The sequence below is a fragment of the Hipposideros armiger genome, unplaced genomic scaffold (assembly GCF_001890085.2).
Source record: "Hipposideros armiger isolate ML-2016 unplaced genomic scaffold, ASM189008v1 scaffold_921, whole genome shotgun sequence".
Lineage (NCBI taxonomy): Eukaryota > Metazoa > Chordata > Mammalia > Chiroptera > Hipposideridae > Hipposideros > Hipposideros armiger.
In genome coordinates, this window is record NW_017732271.1 from 410,884 (window position 1) to 418,170 (window position 7,287).

Below are 7,287 nucleotides of genomic sequence, written 5' to 3' on the forward strand. Positions count from 1 at the left end.
AAGACCCAGAAATCCCTCTCCTAGGTGTATACCCAAAATATCTGGGAATATTGATCCATAAAGATATATGTGCTCTGATATTCATTTCTATTTTCAAGACATAACTTTTTCCATCCCTTTACTTTCAGTTTGTGTGGGTCTTTCAATCTGAAGTGAGTCACTTGTAGGCAGCATACATAAGGGTTTTATTTTCGTATTAATTCAGTCACAGTATGTTCTTCATTGGAGCTTTTAATCCATTCATACTGAAAGTAATTGTTGATAGACATGTAGTTATTACTATTTCATTATTCATGTTTTTGATCATCTTTTTTTATTTTGTCTTAAAGGAGTTCTTTAACATAATACTGGGTTAGTGGTGATGAACTTTTTTTTACCATTTTTGTGTTTGGGAAGCTGTTTTTCTGTCCTTCAATTTTATTTTTTTATTATTATTTTTTAAAGATTTTTATTGGGGAATTAGGGGGATAGGAACAGTGCTGGGGAATTGGGGGAAGGGGAACAGACAAGTTGCTGTCGTTTTTTGTTCTTCAATCTAGTTGTGGAGGATGTCGCTTCACTGGCCCAAGTTGGCACCATCATCGCGCTCTTCTCTGGCGAGGCAGATCAGTCGCCGGCTTCTGGACGACCGCTCACTGCGGCTGCTGGCCGCTCACGCCGGCTGCTGGCCGCTCACGCTGGCTGCTGGCTACATACGGTAGCCCATGGCAACCCACTGCCACAGGGGCTGCAGCCTACGCCGTCGCCGGCGACTCCCGGCAGCCCAGCTCCAGGTTGAGCTGTTGTTCAGCATCTTAGCTGTAGAGGGCAGTGTCACTGGCCCTCATATGTGGGATCCGAACCGGGGCCCTCTGGCATCCCAAGCGAGTTCTTAACCATCGCGCCACTCGGCCGGCCCTGTCCTTCAATTTTAAATGATAGTCTTGCTGGATAGAATAGTCTTGGTTGTAGATCCTTGCTTTTCATCACTTTGAATATTTCTTGTCAACCCTTCTGGCCTGCAAAGTTTCTATTGAGAAATCAACTCACAATCTTATGGGAACTCCCTTGTAGGCAACTAACTGCTTTTCTTTAGATACTTTTAGGATTTTCTGTTTATATTTAACCTTTGCCATTTAAACTATAATGTATCTTGGTGTGGGCCTGTTTGGTTCATCTTGTTTGGGACTCTCTGTGTTTTCTGTGCTTTTATGTCTATTTCCTTCACCAGATTAGGAAAGTTCTCAGTCATCATTTTTTTCAAATAGGTTCTCAATTCCTTGCTTTATCTCTTCTCCTTCTGGTACTTCCATGATGCAAATGTTGTTATCCTTGATGATGTCCCAGGGGTCTCTTAATCTATCCTCATTTCTTTTAATTCTTCATTTCAGTTATTGTATTCTTCACTCCTGACCGGTTTTTTTTTATAGTTTCTGGGTTTTTTTTTTTTTTTACGTTTCCTATCTCTTTGCTGATGTTCTCACTAAGTTCCTTGAGCATCTTTATAACCATTGTTTTGAACTCTGTCTCAGGAAGGTTGCTTGCCTTCATTTCATTTAGTTCTTTTTCTAGACTTTTTTCCTGTTTTTTTTTTCATTTGGGGTGTATTTGTTTCCTTATTTTGGCTTCCTCTCTGTGTTTGTTTCTATGTATTAGGTAGATCTGCTAAGTCTCCCAGTCTTGCAAGGTGGTCTTATGTAGTAGTTGTCTTGGGCAGGCTAGTGGCACAGTCTTCCTGGACACCTGTGCTAGGTGCTCCAGGAGTGTTCCTTGTATGGGTTGTGTGTGCCCTCCTGTTATAGTTTAGCTTTAATTGTTATTGGCATGTCAGTGCCTGGGATTGACCGTAAGGCTGACTGGTTGTGAGATTTGGCCATGTCCACAGCTTATGGGCTACTCTGTGACAGGGGCTTACCCCACAAAGCAGTTTTTGCCCCAGTGGGCCTGGCGCCTGTTGCATCCACCCTTTGGGTATGCCATTTGTAAGGCTAATTGGGTGGTGCTCTGCTGTGGTCTGAAGCCAACCTCCAAGTATGTTGTTTCTGGGGCCTCTTGCAAGGCTTCAGTGCAGGCCCAGTTCTGCCACTGCCTGTGATCAGTCCAAAACTACCTAGTAAGAGCAGTCTTGATGTGGCTTCTTTATATCTTTAGTTATAAAACTTTTGTTCAGCTAGATTTCAAATGGTTCTCCAGATTGTTTTTTCTATAATTTAGCTCTAATTTTGATGTGTTAATGGAATGAGGCAAACACAGCATTTATCTACTCCACTATCTTGGATCCTCATCTTTGACTCTAAATTTACAGTAAGTCTACATAGGACATCCATTCCCATGACGATGTATTGAATACAAAATTATTATCAGGAATCATTCCACCTCTTAAAAACTTCAATACCTCTTACATAATACAACTTCCTTCTATTCCTGCTTTCCTGCCATCATTCCTACCCAACAAACTTCCTTCAGTCTCATTCATAGTTGCTTTATGTTTGTTAATACCCATGTTTTCTGCCAGATAATCAAACTATTTTTGGCCTCATTGTCTCTTCTACTCAGCCTGGATGCATCTGTGAAAATCTCATCTGTTCCTTAATTTAAAAAAATATATTTAAGTAACATGAAAACAAAATCAAGTGTTCGCAACCATATCATTTTTCATGAAAACCTGGGTTGTACTGGGTGCTCATTGTATACATGTTGAATAAAGGAATTATGATGAGGGATTTTCTGTTATAGGCTAAATTTTCTCCTTATAATTCTCATAAGGGAGCTCTAAATAGTATATATGAAAGGGCTAGCTGGTATAACACTGGTCTAATGAGGCTGTAGTAATTAGTGAATTCTTCAGGTAAACCAGCTTTATTTGACATACTACATGAAAATAAAATAATATCTTATTCTTTGATCAGCTATGCCACTTGCTATTACTTTTATTGCTGTATTTTATAATATTAGTACTTGAAGATTTGTTTAATCCCTTCTAGGTACTTAACACCTTATTTTAATTGCTGGCCAGTAAGTATGCAGTAGCTCTTAGCCTTTGGGTTCATGCCCTAAACAGCAAGATGTCTTAGAGGAATCATCAATTTATTGGCATAGTTAGCATTACATATTCATATAAGAAGTGCTCCATAATTTATTGATGGATACACATATATTCTCACTCACATATGCACTGAAAAAATAAAACTGCAATTATATAAAAAGAGACAAATGAAAATATGGTGATGGAAGGACAACTGACTCTGAGTGGTGAACACACATATGATATTTAGATTATATGTTACAGATTTGTACACCTGAAACATCTGTAGCTTTACTAACAATTGTCACCCCAATAAACTTTTGTTTGGGTTAAATTATTTTTTATTATGAAATACACATTTTTTAGAATTAGTTTCAGCTGTACAACACAGTGCAATAGTTATACATTTTACCCCTCAAAGTGACAACCCCCCTCTCCCATCCGCTGCCCCATTTCCCCCAATATCATACATATCTATTACAAATCCCTTGACTCCACTCCCACACTATACTCCACGTCCCATGACTATATATATATATATATATATATATATATATATATATATATATATATATATATATATATATATATATATATATATATATATACCCCAATAAACTTTAATTTTGAAAAACAAAATATGTTTTTTAAAAGTATGTACTGGATGATGCCATAGCAATGGTGGCATGAGGTGAGCCCTTTGAAATATCCCCTGGAATTTACCACTCATTGAACAGCAATAATTCCACAAAGGACTCCTTGCACAGCAGACAGGCAAGACTAAGAGACATGTAATGGAAATCATTTAAAGATGGGCAAGTTGGGGAAGGCGGGGAGAAGGAAAGGCAGAAGTACAAAGATGCAGGCCACATGGGGATGCAGGGCTGACCAGAATTCTGAACTCCCTGCATTCCACAGATACCACAGTCATAGGAGAGGGAAGAATTCAGACTTCTAACACTCCTTTTATGGCCCACAGTCCTGCCTGAGGGATAAGCATGTAACATGGCTGATCCCCACCTTCACAGCAGAGACCTTGGAGCAAAGAATGAGAGAAGAAGGGTGAAAACTGCACTTTAATCCCTCACTGTTAAGCAGGGGACAGAAGGCATAGGCACAGTGCCTAGCTGACACCTCCCTAGCCTCCCAGAGCTCACCCTACACCCACCTGCTCAGTGCTGGAAGCAGAGCAGGAGCAGTGTCAGATTTAAAAAAAAAACATAATACTTGCAGTTCTACGAACTGCAGCCTACAGTTATGGACTTGCTACCCAACTAATTCTGGTGAAAGAGAGAGAGACTTGGGTGCAGGATTGGCTGTACTTGTGGTAGCTGCCATTGCTCAAACCACTTCTCACAACACACCCCACCCTCCTCTTATTATCTGGGTCGATCTCTGCAGAGGTAAACAGAGCCACTGAAACACGCTAGCCCTGAATATGGTGCAGGAAGAGCTTTGGAACTTCAGAAGCTCTCCACATCTTACCATGGAGGTGATGTCCTGAGACACAGGAAACCTGCTCACAGAGAAGAAGCCCACCTTCCAGAAAAATCCCCCATTGTAATAGAAGCCAGAACAGTGCAGACAAAATATAAAACTACAGCATGAGAGAGAATACAAGGCTACAGTCAGAGAGAAAATGAAGAATTGTACAAACACCTATAGGAAAGCAAAAGAAAGACTCTTCCTATCAAACTGTTGCAGACACACTACTGGAGATGCCTAGGAAAAGAAATAATAATACATTAATTCGTGTGAATAACTATGGTAACAAGGCAGCTCACAAAGAAAATGAAAATCTCCAGAAAATGAACTTAAAGACATGGAAATGTGTGACATAAATGACAGAGAATTCAAGATTTCAGTTCTAAAAAGGCTCAATGAAATGCAAGAAAACACAGACAGACACCTTAATGAACTCAGAAACATAATCAGAGAACAAAATGAACATTCTACCAAAGAGACTGAAATTTTCTTTAAAAAAGGGAGCTAGATAGAATTTCTGGAGATTAAGAAATCAGTAAAAGACATGAAGAATGAAACAGCCAGCTTAGGTGATAGAGCTGACCAGGTGGAGGAAAGAATCAGTGACATCGAAATTAGAAATATAGAAATGACACAGATCAAAAAACAGAGAGACCTGAGAGTTCAAACAAATGAAAGAACGCTACAAGAATTTTCTGGCTCCAGCAGAGAGAGCAATATAAAAATAATGGAGAGGGGAGCCAGAGAAAACTTAGAATCAAAGTGGAAAGTCAAGACCTCCACCATGTCCTGTGTCTGCTTCATTTGCCAGTTCTGCAGCCAGCCCCTGAAGCTGACTCAGTCTGCCCAGACCTTGGGCCTTGACATCAGCTAACAACCTGTAACTTCTAAGTTCCCCTCAGCTCAGGGGGAGACAGGAGAAACACTGGAGGAAGGCCTTACCAAAAAGCTACAGGATGATGCCTCTTGCAGTCCCTTCCCGGGTGATGGCAGAGTGTCCAGGTACAGTTCCTACGTCTTCACCCTGCTTGGCAAGTTGAGCTCTGGGAGAAATCTCCACTGTATCCAGAAGACCACTAAGGGCATTTTTTGACATCCTTTCTGCTGAAGAACTGGCCCACCCCCTGTGTCAAGACTGTACTGACAGTCTTTTAGAGGAGCTGGACACCCAACTCACTATCTCAAAATCTGAGAGTCAGAACTACAAACACTGTTTGGAGACCCAGGAGAGCATAAGTGAGGGAGGTGCCACAGGAGGAGTTAAAGGACGTGGAGCTGGAGGAAGTGAGACTGGTCCAGGAGCTGAAGGAGGTGGAGAAGAGCCAAGAAAGAGCAGCAGTGGCTCTCAAGGTAGCCCAGGCAGAGATAGAGATGCTGGACCAGCAGGAAAGGCAGTACCAGAGGAAGTACAGTAAATTGCAGTGGCAACAACTGGAACTGCAAGACAAGCTGAGGAGCATGGAGAAGCAGCTGCAGTATGCCCAGACCCAGCTAGCCTGACTGGAGAAAAACAATGTCTTCAAGTCAACGTTTGAGATCCGCCATGATGACCCCTTGGCCATCATCAATAGCTTCAGATTGGGCTGCCTCCCCACTGTCCCCATGTGCTGGAATGAGATTAATGCAGCCTGGGGACAGACAGCCTTGCTGCTCCTGTCTAATACAATTGGACTGGAGTTTCAGAGGTTTCTACTCATCACCTGTGAAAAACATTCCTATATGAAGTTGTTAACAGACGACACCATTGAGCTGCCATTGTTCTGTAACAGTGGGCAAAGTGCTTTCTTGTATAACAAGCTTGACCAGGTGAGATGGTTTTCCTGGACTGCATGCAGCAGTTCAAGGAAGAGGCTGAGCAAGGCGAGCCAGGGCTCTACATGCCTTACAGGATTCACATGGAGAAAGGCCTGATGGAAGACTCTGGAGCCATTGGTGAATTCTGTTCCATTAGAACCCATTTGAACTCAGAGGAGCAGTGGACAAAGGCACTCAAGCTGATGCTTATAAATTTTAAGTGGATTCTTGCTTGGGTCTCCTTAAGCATGAACAGCAGAAGTTTATTCGTAAAAGAAAATACACTCTGAGATGTAGAGTGGGCTGACCCAAGGGAGGGAAGCAGCCCTTTCCAGCACATTTTTGTCCTTTCTTCCCTGTACCTTTCTCTTCCCCTCTTTCCCATCTGGACAAATTCAAAATGACAGCAAAGATTAAGTTACAAGACAAGATTACTTCTGTAAAAAGAGATAAAGAATTATAGAGAGAAAGAACTGATGATGAGGAGGATTGGGATGAGATGAGGGTGAAAGGTAGAGGTCTTCAATTTTTTTTTTACCTGAGCCATCCTGCCATCTGTTGGCAGCTCAGTGGCAGCTCAGCTTGGGATAGGCATTGAACTGCTGTTGCTCAGAGTTCACTCTTGAGCGAGCTCTTAACCAACTGAGCCACTCGGCCGGCCTGAGGGCTTCAATTTTTTATGAGAAAATAAAAGTAATTGGGCCACTGATATATGTAGTAGAACTTTTGAAGGGGGGACATTCAAATATCATTAAGTTTTTGCTGTAATGTATAGTGTGCACCTCTCTTCTTCATCCCTGAGAAACTTTAAATAAATTTCTACACCTTCTCCAATGGAACAAAAAAATAATGGGGATACCAGAAAAAGAAGAAAGGGAAAAGAGTGACAGAGAGTGTATTCAAACAAATAATTGAAGAGAAGTTCCCAAAGTTGTGGAAATAACTGAATCTTTGAATCCACAAAGCAAATAGAACACCTAATTACCTCAATCCACACAGGCCTC

At 41.4% G+C, this 7,287-nt stretch overlaps 1 pseudogene; it reads left to right on the forward strand.

The window, feature by feature from the left end:
* Positions 1-1,854: 1,854 nt before the first annotated feature.
* Positions 1,855-6,295, forward strand: LOC109375248 (beclin-2-like; annotated as a pseudogene).
* Positions 6,296-7,287: the final 992 nt, after the last annotated feature.